A 13774-nucleotide genomic window follows, 5' to 3' on the forward strand; every position below is an offset into this window, starting at 1 on the left:
CCAATCAAATGAGATTAATTTAGCATTTAATTTATCTGCCTGATAGCAGTATGATATTTGATCAGAATGTGGTGAAACATGTTCTAATTTAGTTTTTATTTTGTAGTCAGTAGAAAAATCATTGAAAATTTTTGAAGAAATTTCGTAAAATAATTTTGTGTTATATCAAATGTAATGTATAAGTAAATCAGCTTCGCAAAATTTACTAAACTTTGAATAAAATGTTGAATATGACCTGAAACATGTTATATTAAGGAAATTCACATAAAGTACTTTTTATCCCAAAACATTTGAGGGAAGCACCAAGTCGCGGAGAAGTATGTACCTACTACTTCATATTTTACATTTTCGCCAATATGTAGGTAGGTAGGTACTTTTGTTTCTAGAGATCAAGATCACACACAATATATATTTATATATATATAGCTTAATTTCCGCTCGCGTTAATTTTCCGGGATGAAAGGTACCCTACGTCCTACTCCATACTTCAAACTACTTACATGTGTGCAAAATTTCAAGAAGATTGGTTTGGTAGATAGAGCGTGAAGAGGTAACAAACTTACTTTTGCATTTATAATATTAGTTCGGATCGTAGACTCCAGGAGACTCATACAGAAAATTACAAGTTAAAATCAACAAACAATCAAAATAACATAGTAAGCTGCCAGTTTAGCTATAATTCAGGTAATCGCTAGACAATTATCATCTATAAACAGATATTCACGGTCAATCATGGAGGATCATTTTTTGCTAAGAAACAATAGGGCTTCTGAGAAAATCCGCTTTTCACGGCTCACTAGCGCCATCTATGTCACGGCCGTGACGGCGACAGCGCGCAATGTTACGAAATATTATGACTGTGATATCGCTTTGGGACGAACTCATGGATTTAGTAAGTACTTCGTGTACGTAGTACCTACTAATTCCGTGGACGAACTGTCTAAAAGTTTGTTCCCATTGCTCGAACTCCGTCGTGTTGTATAATTTTTGACATTGACGCGCGTTGCTATGCGTCGAAACTTCGTACATTTTTCACTTTCTTCTGATTTGATCCGTCGACGAATTTAAACGTGATCCGTGGCGACTGAACAATGGGAACGCGCTCTGAGTGGGTTACACTAGTCTAATCTACTTCAACAAAATAGCGTTTTTACCTTTCACTGCGCAGGTTAAAGTTAACGTCAAATTTGACTGGTGCAACCCATTTTAAGTAAATAAAATATGTTACAGACTCAGTGGGCGACTACTTTTGTCGTGAGTAAATAGTGTAAACACAACGCGTCGATTTGTCAAGTTCATTTCAGCATATACCTTATAATAACATAAGCAAACAAATTTAAATAGGCATGTTTAACCAAAATGTGATACGGATAGATATTTTTTGATAACAATGTAAGAATATTAACACAAAATACTTCAAATTACTGCTAAATTGTGTAACACAATAACATAATAATGAAATTTGTTATGGGTAGGACAATTAGACATGGAAAAGCAAGCTAAACATGTATATCAAGACACACTTGATAACTCTGGTCAAATTTCATTCGCAAAGCCTCCACAAGTATTTTTGCCGTACAAATTACCATGAAGAGCGACTGAGGAACGCGCTGGTATCAAAGATAAGGATATCCCACCTGATACATTAAGATTGTTTTGGTAAATATGCTTTAGGATGAGTCGACCTTCATATTCTTTCCAGTATGACTCATTTGGCCTTAAACAAAATCAGAAATTGAAATACGCTTTTATCTCCCGTACTAACTTATTTGTCACGACATGAATTAAAAAGAAATCTAATTTGAATATAGAACGCGTTGGAACACAAATGCCGCGTGTTTTGACAGTTGTAGTGATGGGGGCGTACTTACAGTAGTGATGTTCCATTCGGGGCTCGATTTATTGGGCTCGCGACAGAGATAGCGTGCGTGCGCGACGTGATCGACCGACAGACTGAAGCGGGGCTCGCGGGGTGATAACCGTGTGCTGATAACAGAGACGTCACCAGGTGAGAGCCGCTAAGACAGCGCTAGTTTCGTCACCGATGACGATAAGGCTAACGATTTTAAAATTGAAATACAAAAATAACATCACCCATCCTAGTTTTATGAGAGCGGTAACACGTTTTTGGAATTTCAGTACTATATTATTATTCTTTTCTCTCTTTGTCATTTTATCTTACAAATATTAAAAAGTACACCTTTTAAAAATGGCGAATACAGATTAGTCATGTTGAATGATAAATTTATATTTTTTCACATAATTTCTATCTTCCAATTGTAATCATGAAACAGCGAATTGATTGCATTTTTAAGGTTTCATTTTTTATTCAATTTTAATTCCAAAAAAAATTTTAACCATTATTATAAATTCCAAACAGTATTATCATTCTTGATTATCTGATCTGAAATATCGAGGTCGTCGACCCAAACTCGGTGGCTTCCAAGGTAGGAGGTAGTCGCACGTCAGCCAGTCAACACCTGAACCAACTTGCAGCCCGGACCACCCATCAGGTCATCACAATGTTGCATCTATTATATGCGTAATCATCATCAACATCGACAACTAATTAAATGTCCCTACTTCTGGGGTACAGGCTTTCATTATTGATGAACAAGGTGTATAGCCCTGACGCGAGCCAATTGCGGATTGACATTTTCTAACGACTGCAAACATAACAGACACCAATGAAGGACCCCAAGAACTTTTAACATCCTTCCATGATTGAAAACATGATTAAAAACGGCGTGTGAACCACTCTATATCCGCTGACTCCGTTGCCAAATGATCATCGTACCAGACTGCTACACTGGAGGTCCTGGGTTCGATCCCCGGCCAGGTCAAGATGAAAAATTTATCTAATGTATACGATATAGAAGAGTACAAGACCAACCATGCTCGTTGAGTAAGTATCTCATAACACAAGTCTCGAACTTGCCTCGGAGCTAACTCAATCTGAGTGTGACTTACTTATATATTTTTTAATATATTTATTTATTATACGGATGATAGAATATATAAGTTTCTCAGACGATAAGCAATAACCAAGGAATTAGCAGGTACTCACGGAGTACCTACTCATACAATAGCAATGGCTATGAGATACGGGCTTGCTTAGTTCAGACACCAGTCTCTCACGATCTTATTTTGTATCCATGATAATACTTGTATTAATCGTATTTAGCAACACTGTTCTAGAAAGATTGAGGTGATAAATAAAGACATTTTGATTTTTTTTTGGATTTTTGAATAACATTAAAAAACATACAAAAAAACTTATAAAGTTTTAGGTTGCTGTTTCAGTTTTATTTTAACACTGGCATCGGGCTTCCCCGTAACACATACCGCAACCGCAACACGCACGATGAGAGAGATAAAATTAATAACTTACAGATGAAACGCCTTCAACATGGCGCTGTCTCCACGAGGGAGAGAATCGCGTAGTCAGCGCCATAGAAATTGTATGGCAATACGTCGTGGTACGGCGATAATGTCGCCGCGATTCTCCTCCCTCCTGGAGACATCGCCTAAGTACCTCTAGAAATCCAGTAGACTGGATACAAATCTATCTATAGGGAACAGGCGAGATAAAATGAAATGTCATATATTAACACGTCTGTTTCCCATAGGGGTAGACAGAGACCAGGGATTTCCACTTGCCACGATCCTGATGAATGTCACTCACTTCCTCAATACTTATTTACAATAATTCTCATGAAAGAAAGAAAAAAATACTCAAAATAAAATTGGATATAAAATGTTTTATGTCATAATGTACTAGTGAAAATGATCTTCGCTCAGAGACAAAAAAATAATAATAAAAACTAGATGTTGCCCGGGGCTTCGCTCCCGTGGGAATTTTGCCATAAAATATAGCCTATAGCAATCTTGGATAATGTACCTTTCAAATGGTGATAGAATTTTTGAAATCGGTTCGGTAGTCTCGGAGATTACCCGCCTCAAAAATACAAACTCACGAACGCTTACCTCTTTATAATAATAGTACAGATAAGGTTACGGGCGCTCCTAATATCTCCCTTGCAAAGTAAAACAGAATAAATGGTATACTATTTCCAAGTTGCCACCGCATAGCCTCGAGTCAAGCACCATTTTAGCACCACCATGACAAAGTCTAGTAAGTAGTTATTTAACTATTGATAATGACACCGTATTGAGTGTAGTTCCGTTATAAGACATTCTGAATCACGGGATTGTAACGTAACAATGTAAAAAAAAATTACCACAGACAGAGAACACTATAGACCTAGTCATAAATTCCATTTCATGTAAGAAAGAGACGTGCGTGATAGAAAATAATGCGAAACAAGTTTATTTGTTAGACAAATTAAAAAAAAAACCTACTTTTAATATTCATTTCGCTATTGAACTTAAGCTAGTTTTTAAAAATCCCTTCCCTGCATGATGCACAGTAAGTACATGAAAGCATTAAGTATCCTCTGTAAACATCAGGGGAACATAAAAATTAGGAGTGAATATTATAATATTACATTTATAACACCAATACAAGTCTTAAATAAAAAAATACGCGCGGAAAGGGATTGAGCTTTTTTAAGAGCTAAATCTCATTTTAAATCGAAAAAAGTAACGTAACTTTCAAAAAATAATATATTTTTATCATAATTATTAACTCTTCCTTAACTCTTAAATCAATATTTGACCATCAATTGGATAACCATCCAACCACCAAATTAACCATCTGTGCACCTAGATCTAGCCGAAATTATATAGACTGAACTTAGGTCAGGTCAGAAACCAACCGATATCGGCAGACATATCATAAGTTTTATGTTGTTCTATAATCTATAAAATTGACTCTTTGCGGACCAAGTTTTCACAGGGCACCTACGATTGGCACAGTCGTTGCATGTCAAGGTGCCGTGCATAGGACTATGCGGCGGCAATACGGGCGAATAGGCCAGGTTTATTTGAGGTAGTTTTCTGTGCTATTTACCTTACAGTTGCTTAGGAAGTCGTAGTTTAATTTAGTTTGCTTTTGGAGTCTTACTCGAATGCAAACTTATATAAGTATGTATAATAATTGTTGACTCTGTAAATTTAATTACGTCGGCAAAGAATTTCAAAGTACAGCAAATGAAATAAATTAAGAGGAATGTCTAAAAAAAGATAAAACGTTTTACTAACCCTAAATATTATCCGATCTTAATGATTTTTTTTAGTTGACACAATAAAACCAATAATTCTAGGGTATAAAAACAAGAAGTAGTGTTAATGCCGTTTTTTTTTTCAAAATTTACGATTTCAATTTATTGACACCTGAAAATCATTATTTTTGTAATTAAACCTTAGTCGAAGTTAGCCTTTTGTATCATAAAAACTAAATATTTATTAGGCCTGTTAACGCCTTCATCACGTGGAGATATTTCCAGCTTATGTTATTTTGTAGTATAAATCATTTTTTAATACTTAAGAATAAAGCTTTATGGTGACCGCGATTGAATTTTCTAATGAAAAAATATGAGCTCGATGGAGTTATAGTGACGGGTACCTAAATTGGGCAATAATTATTTCGGTACCTCGTACAAAACCAATATCCTAATGGATAAAGATTCGAATCATCTTAAGGGGCTGCTCACCTATTGCTTGAGACCCCTTGGAAATAATTGTAGACAGAACATCTTTTTCTAAGACGTCATTTCTATATATCTGGTATCTTTATGTTCCACATCAGATATTCCAGATCTTCATTATTTATACCTCAATGGAAATTGATTATCAGTCTGAACCACTTTTGCTGAGGCATTATTTCAATATTATCTTTACTTTAGATGGTCCGTTAGAGTAAAGCAGTAATATGTTACAGTTTTTAACGCAGTATAATATTTTTATTACATTTTTGTGAAAAAAAAAAAAAACAAACAAACAAACAAACAAACAAACAAACAAACAAACAAACAAACAAACAAACAAACAAACAAACAAACAAGTTATTCTAAATACGAATACCCACTGCATAAATATCTGATCGCTAGACTCTAGTCTTAATGTCTGAAGCGTTCAGACCGATCGGCCAACGGGTATTTGGTATTTTAAATTAAATTTCATTGAATCAGTAATTCATATCTTCCGAAATATCCTTCAAACGTTTGAATGGTAAATTAATACGTACTTTGATGGAATATAAAAAAGAATTTTACATGAGCTGAAATTTGTACAAGGACAAATAAAACGATGGGTTCATTTGGATTATACGACTGTGGGTCTCTTTGATTCGCAGTTCATAAAATTATAAATGTGAATGTGTGTTTGTCCATCAAATAAATTAATGCCAGAGGTTCTTGTCGATGGAGTATTTTCCAATGCGATTCCTGCGATAGATTTTATCTCCCTATACGAAACGACCTTGCGTTGTCTTTTATTTCATCTATGGATGCCCGCCCTTCTTGGTTTTCCTTTGCAGTACAAAGGAAAAAATGAAGTTAGAACAGTTTCTAACTTCAATTTTTCCTTCAACCACATCTGTTATCCATGTTTTAGGTGCGAAAAACGTCTTTCTGGAGTAATTTTGTCTAAACGTCCCTGATTTTAATCCTATAGGGAACCCGTTTTTATTAAGAACAACGGAACCCTAAAGAGCAAACACCCAACCTGCTTAATTAGACAACACTTTTAATGAACTCCAACAAAAAGTTTTTTTTTTCATTTCAGTAATTAATTATTTTACTTACAATTTGACTTACCTAATCCTGTGTTTACTTGGAATTGTGTTTTTATACAGAAATAGGCTAAATGGATTTTTCTACAAGTCAAAACAACACAGTTGTTTACAAACAGATACTATGTAAACGGAGAAATATTTCATCTTATCAAAAGAGAACATTTTTACTGACCACAAACGCAGACAGGAAATTTCGTGGATCACTTCTAAAATGAGGTAGTTTCATATAACTTGCATCCTTAATCCTCCCACTAACGTATACCTAGTTATCTGGGGGGAAAATAACACCTCATGTTTCTTCGTAACTTCTTTATCACGCAGTCAAAATCAATCAAACACACCAACGTAGACACTGAAAATGAAATAAAATTACCTAAGCAATGAAAATCTTTGAATAATCTTATGTTATGAATGCGAAAATCGTTTGTATTGTTCACTAAGAAGGCTTCATACCTTATATCAATTTTGAATTATAATATTTTCATACATAAATGTATTTAGGAATTCCCGAGAAATTGAGGACAAAAGCTAAAAATATAAATAAGTATTTTGTAAAACAGACGAGAAAAACTACGAGTCTTCCTTGTCGCCTAATTACACTAAATTGTTTGATGTTTTGTTTGTTTTTCTCTTTTAATTTTCCTCCATGCTCAACATCGTCAACAATTAATCTACCTACAACTGCCGTCGGATCACATAATGACATTCCCTAAAATTCCTGATTACCCTACACTTTTACCTATATACTATACTTGTATACAGCTAAACGAGGCCGAAAATCTTGGCTCTGTCTACCCCATACGAAATTAAAACATGATATTGTATGTAACATATTCTGGTATGTATAAAACTGGTGACAGATTCTATTTCAATTTGCACCTAAAATCGACCGACAGTTTCTGCAATATGCCGCATACATATTTGCCGTGCACCGTCCTTTTCAATCTAGGCAACAGAAATAAATAAAGCCACATTTTCACTTTGATTTCTGAGTACAATGCTCCGGAGTTGGGAAACTAAAATTGAATTTTGTTCAGTTACTCGATCCGTTTTGTTCTGCGGTTCTACCTATCACAACTTGTTTTGTTGTTCCCGACGTTATTTTGTATGGAGTTTTGATTAAATGTTAAAACCTATGTTAAATTATGTTCTACTAACCCTGCTAATATTATTCTACTTCCTATTAATATAATATTACAAATGCGAAAGTTTGTGAGTGTGTATATGTTTGTTAGCCTTTCTCGCAAAATCTACTGGACGGATGTTATGAAATTTGGTACACGGGTAGAATATAACCTGGAATAGCACATTTTTCTCCCGAATTTCCAAAGGGATGCATCTAGTTCAGAAAATAGCAATTGGCAAATAATCTATTAGATATCATAATTTAGAAAAATAAAGCAATAATGATAGGCTGTTTGATTTTTTATGCATTTCTTTTCAAATGCTAGTAGTTTGTATCTTTGAGAATATTTCTCAAACATGTTCACAACAACAAACTATTAAAAATTTATTCATTTTAAATTTGTTGGGATAACGTGTTTGTAATGTATAATTTCTGAATAAACGTTTATTTTACTGTCATCTCAATTCGGTAGGAATAGGAGAGTTTTAACTTACTACTTATGTAGTTAATTTTTTTTAAACTCCTGTAGATAAGATATTTTTAACACGGAAGAATCTGCGGGCATCAGCTAGTAAGCACTTTAAATATATTCTATGAACAGGATAATAATAAAATACGCTTTATATAGTTTAAGTGCACTTTGATGAGGTTTGCACCATAACAAGATGGCCGACCAACTGCAGCGCATTCATAATTGCAAATGTTATGTTTATTTTGCTTCATATTAATAACATATGGTTTAATTAAAAGTCGCGCGATTTATCACTAACACAGCCATTTTAATGTCCCCAGCGTTGTCCTAGATTCGATTCTCGGTCGTATTGAAAAACAATGTTCTCACAACACGGCTTTTGGAATTTTATTATATATTATCAGCCGTCCTAGCTTCATTTTCCGACACAGGAGACCATGCGTAAAACTAGAAGCAATTATATATAATTATATAATTAACATAACATAAAAGCATCTACATTATTATTTTCCTTTGTGCTAAATTAATTCGAAAATTCTAATGACGCCTGCTCAAAATATATGAGCATTTGCTTTCACTTGACATGTTGCTAATTTAATAAGTAAGGGTCTCATTAATTACGCAGCAGAAATGATCTGAGAATGGAATGGAGTACTTTTTTATACGTAATAACAAATGTTAAAACACAATTTTCAATTTTTCAGTAACGTTTCAATCCAAATCCATTCAGTGTCCATAAAGCATTATAAATTCTCTCTTCCGCTTTCACGTCTAAACCGCTGGACTGATTTTAACGATATTTGTCACGCATGTAGTTAAAGACCCGAGGTTCAAATAAAGGTACTTACGGTTTTTTTTTTTCAAAAATAAACTCCCGGAAGACTATAATGGGGTTTGAAAATTAGTATGAAATTCATGTTGAGGTGAACAGACGACTTAATTGGCTATATATCACACAAAAATATTTTTATTGGTATCACAAAAAAAATATGCTGGCTGTCAGAATTAACTATTCTACGCTGACGAAGTTGCGGGTAAACAGCCTGCAATTTCCATAAAATATATATCGAGTCTGTGTGTCCGCCGTGTTGTGTTGTGATACGCCATGACGAGGCTATTGTATGGCTATTACGTGACAAATGAGGACAGATTGCATTAAACAGCATTAGCCAAATGTGATTATCGGAACAATAATACACACAAGCGTTAGCTTAAACGCGTCACGATGTCTATAACACGTCAGACAATATAATTTGTACCACAAGTGGTACTATTAGGTATTATAAAGAGGTAAGCGTTTATGAGTTTGAATATTTGAGGCAGGTTATCTCCGAAACTATCGAACCGATTTAAAAAAATATTTCACCACTAGATGTTGCCCGGGGCTTCGATCCTGTGGTAATTTTAAGATAAAATATATCCTATAGCAATCGCGGACAGTGTACCTTTCTAATGGTGAAAGATTTTTTGAAATTGGTTCCGTAGTTTCGGAGATTATCCGCCTCAAACATACAAACTCACAAACTCAAAAACGATTATCTCTTTATAATAATAGAATACGAGGGCTGCTATTTATGTATCCGGAATAACAAAATTAAACAAACATATATTATTACATATGGTTTTATTGTTTCTCGAAGTATTCTCCGCGATGATCTATGCAATTCTGCATACGATGAAACCAATTTTCAAAGCACTTTTCCCATTCTGATTGAGGTATGTCCAAAACGTGTGTTTTGAACGCATCAACGGCCTCTTCGCGGCTCGAAAAACGTTGACCACGTAATTTATTTTTAATGTTTGGAAATAAATAAAAATCATTGGGTGCCAGGTCGGGGCTGTACGGCGGATGACCCGTCAATTCAATCTTTTGACCCTCCAAAAAATTATTTGTTTCAGCCGACTTGTGGCAGCTAGCATTGTCGTGATGAAGTACGATTCTGCGTTGTGGGTTGTTCTTTCGTATTTTTTCAAAGACTTCTGGCAAACAAATGGTGGTGTACCATTCAGAATTAACCGTCCTACTATTCTCTAGTGGCACTGTAGCTACATGTCCGTTGATACCAAAAAAACAAGCGACCATTTGCTTTAAAGTGCTTCTCGCACGAACAACTTTTGTTGGATTCGGTTCATCTTGAAAGACCCACACCGTTGACTGCTGTTTAGTTTCAGGGTCATAAGCATAGATCCAGGTTTCGTCACCTGTGTAGATATTATAAACAGCTTTTGACGTGCCACGGTTGTATTTTTTTATCATTTTCTTACACCAGTCGACACGAGCCTGTTTTTGATCTACGCTCAAGTTGTGCGGAATCCAACGCGAACAAATTTTTTTAACAATTAAATGTTCGTGTAATATCGCGTGTATACTCGTCATACTAATGCCCAGAGACGTCTCTATCTCGCGGTATGTAACATAACGATCTTGCATTACTAATTGTCGCACAGCATCAATATTTTGTTGTACCACTACCGATTTAGGACGACCCTCCTTAATTTCATCCGTGAGCATAGACCGTCCACGTTGAAATTCCTTAAACCAATAATACACAGTGGTTTTCGATGGTGCTTCATCTCCAAAAGTTAAAATCAGTTGTTCGATGCACTGTTTTTGAGTTAATCCACGCCGAAAATCATAATAAATCATCGCGCGAAAATGTTCACGAGTTAAATCCATGGCAATGAAGACAAGCTATTTTCAAAATTGGCGCCAATTGAAAAAAACAAATGACAGGGACATGAAAAATATTTATTCTCTAGCCGAAGAGTTCTATTTTCAAATGTTGTAATTACTTTTTAAATATTCTAGAATTATTGGCCAGTTCCGGATACATAAATAGCAGCCTATCGTATATTAGGTACCTTACATTATCCAAGATTGTTACAGAATTTATCGCGTGGTATTTTTGAGATAAAATATCTCAAAATGCTCACGAGGCCGATGCCCTGGGCGACATCTAGCATGAAATTTTTAGAGTAATATACACACTAGCGCTACTAGGTGGAAAAGTGAGAATGTCAGGTACTAAAACGACAGTTAAAACTATATACTCCTCACATATATGTATGGACATCAGTCCATGTCTATAATCCCACTTCTATATGTTCTGTGATCTTGTATCTGTAATCTCTCTCGAGTGAAATAATTATGCCTAACCTAGGTAAGGGCAAGGCACGCTTCCACTGCGCAATCATCAGACAGATAAAAGTGGACTAGCATGGTATTCCGACCCCATATAAAATGAGTTAGGGGTAGGGTAGGTGTGGGTGGGTGTGCTTGGGTACCTACTAGGTACCCTAAAGCTAGGGTGCAGTCTTCGCTCGGGTAAGAACATACTAAGTAGACACTTAAACTTTCCTTAAGTTATCATGCCCTGTATTGGTGAAAATCCGTGCAGTTTTTTAGTTTCAGCGATCAGATAGATAGAAGCGGCAGATGAGTTTGTTTATTATATATATATATATATATATATATATATATATATATATATATATTTATTAGTTTTCCTCGGGGTATACAGGGTTACTGGTATGGAACGAATAACCTTCCAAAAGCGCATAAGGTATGTAGAGGCTAACATCTTTTGTTCTACGACTTTTGTTTAAACGTAATAAATACAAAAAAAAAATCCTTTTTTTTAGTTTTAGTGTGGTTTCTATAAAACTTTAACTCTATGTTCGATTCCGCTACATAATGCTGTACTGTCTCGTGTTGCTGGACTATTATTACATAGAGTTAAAATGTGTAGAATCGCAAATTAGATTTTATTTTTTATATGAAAAAAAAAAACTACGAATTACGAAAAGTCGTAGAATAAAAACTCCTTATTTTGATGTACCTAAGTAGTCTTTAGAAGGTTTTGCATTTGATACCAGTAGCCCTGTTTATGTATAGCTCAATGTATAAAATCTACATTGTTAAATAGACGTTGATCTATTCATAAAATATGCAATTAGAGCGGTGATATTACAGTTTAAAACTTAAATAAGAAAATCATTAGACTTGAGATCTTTTTGTCGGAAGTTTGAAACTTTTTCTGATTAAATTCTAAGTTAAATTCTTGCCTTGGATTTCTTGTCTAACGCTTTAAAAAGTCGCCTGCTCATCTGACTCATAGAGCCATGCCCCATTGTTTAGTCGTGCTCCGTTGCGACGAGGACGCAGCACGTTACCTATAGGTCCATTGTTTTCTACAGATTTTGGCAAGGATGCATTGATGCACGTCGAAACTCCTTACATATATATTGTCTTTTGACGGACGTCAAAATGACGAAGCGCGGCTGAGTGAATTCTGGTTGAAACCGAATCTTATTATGTCGGCTAAACTTAACTCTAGCTGGAATGGTCGTGGCTAAACTTATATATGTAGCTTTCGTCATTATAGTGACCATCAAAATTGATCCAGCGGTTTAGTCGTGAAAGCGGAACATACAGACAGGCAGACTTTCCCTTTTATGATATGAATATGGCTACGACTATATACTTGCATATTAGGTACCCCGCCTGTTTCCCATACGAATACATAAATAGCTATACAGTGTGGATACAGTTCGTTGAAAATTCTATTTGTAGATTCTGAGCTCAGCAAACAGAGGATAGCGAACATTTTAAAATCTTCTATCTAAAGAATGATTTCAGGTGCTTTTAACTTTAATGCGAGTATTCTGAACTTTGTCTGTAAAGTTAAAGGAAGGTTGTGTTTGTTTAGCTCGAACATTAGATAAGAATTAGAACATTTTTCAGCACAATCCTACAACAATTTTAAATGCGAAAGTTTGTGAAGACGTCTGTGTGTTGCTCTTTCCGATTACATTCTTATATTTGGTACACGGGTAGAATATAATCGGAATAACACATGGGGTACTTTTCATCCCGAAATTCCCACGGGAGCGAAGTCCCGTGACGCAGTTAGTTAGTCAGAAAATGATTGTATCATTATGACTACAGTCGCAGGTAGGTATTACCAGAGGTAAGCCTTGATACAATGATGAACTTCATAGGTACACATGGGCGAAACTCGGCCCTTAGATTTAGATTTATTTATTGCAAATAACAAGTTTGAAGATATATTTATATAACATAAATGGATAAGTACAAACATCTAATTCAATCTATGACACTTTAATCTATTCAACCGTGTAACATCAGTGCCTGGATTGTGTTCCAGTTCGATGGTTGAAAGCGGCTTTGTAATTGCAGAGTAGAGGCGAAATATCCTAGCCAACAAAGTCGACAACGCGCGTGTGACACCCGTGTTTCAGGTAAGTATAAAGCCGGCTCCACTATCGGCAAACAGATTGCCAAACATTGACGGATTCGGTATACATTGATGGTTTTTCATTGAGGTAAATAACAGTACTCGTGTAGGTATCAAAGTACCACGCAATGTTCACGCATTCGCATCGGCATGTGTCTGAGTTCGGCGACTGAGTGTGGAGCTGACATAAGTTGCGGTGACCACCTCCTATCAGGCGGGCC

General features: G+C 35.4%; 1 protein-coding gene across 3 annotated transcripts in view; it reads right to left on the bottom strand.

Annotated features, from left to right (window-relative positions):
• The window catches only part of LOC128683313 (uncharacterized protein), a 167784-nt gene extending 165828 nt beyond the window's left edge, over positions 1-1956 (bottom strand). For all 3 annotated transcript variants that reach the window (XM_053768802.2, XM_053768801.2, XM_053768803.2), the window contains exon 1: positions 1872-1956. The gene's annotated coding sequence lies outside the window, so the exon portion shown is untranslated. The remainder of the gene's footprint in view (positions 1-1871) is intronic.
• Positions 1957-13774: the final 11818 nt, after the last annotated feature.

Source organism: Plodia interpunctella, chromosome Z (genome assembly GCF_027563975.2).
Source record: "Plodia interpunctella isolate USDA-ARS_2022_Savannah chromosome Z, ilPloInte3.2, whole genome shotgun sequence".
NCBI classification, from domain to species: domain Eukaryota; kingdom Metazoa; phylum Arthropoda; class Insecta; order Lepidoptera; family Pyralidae; genus Plodia; species Plodia interpunctella.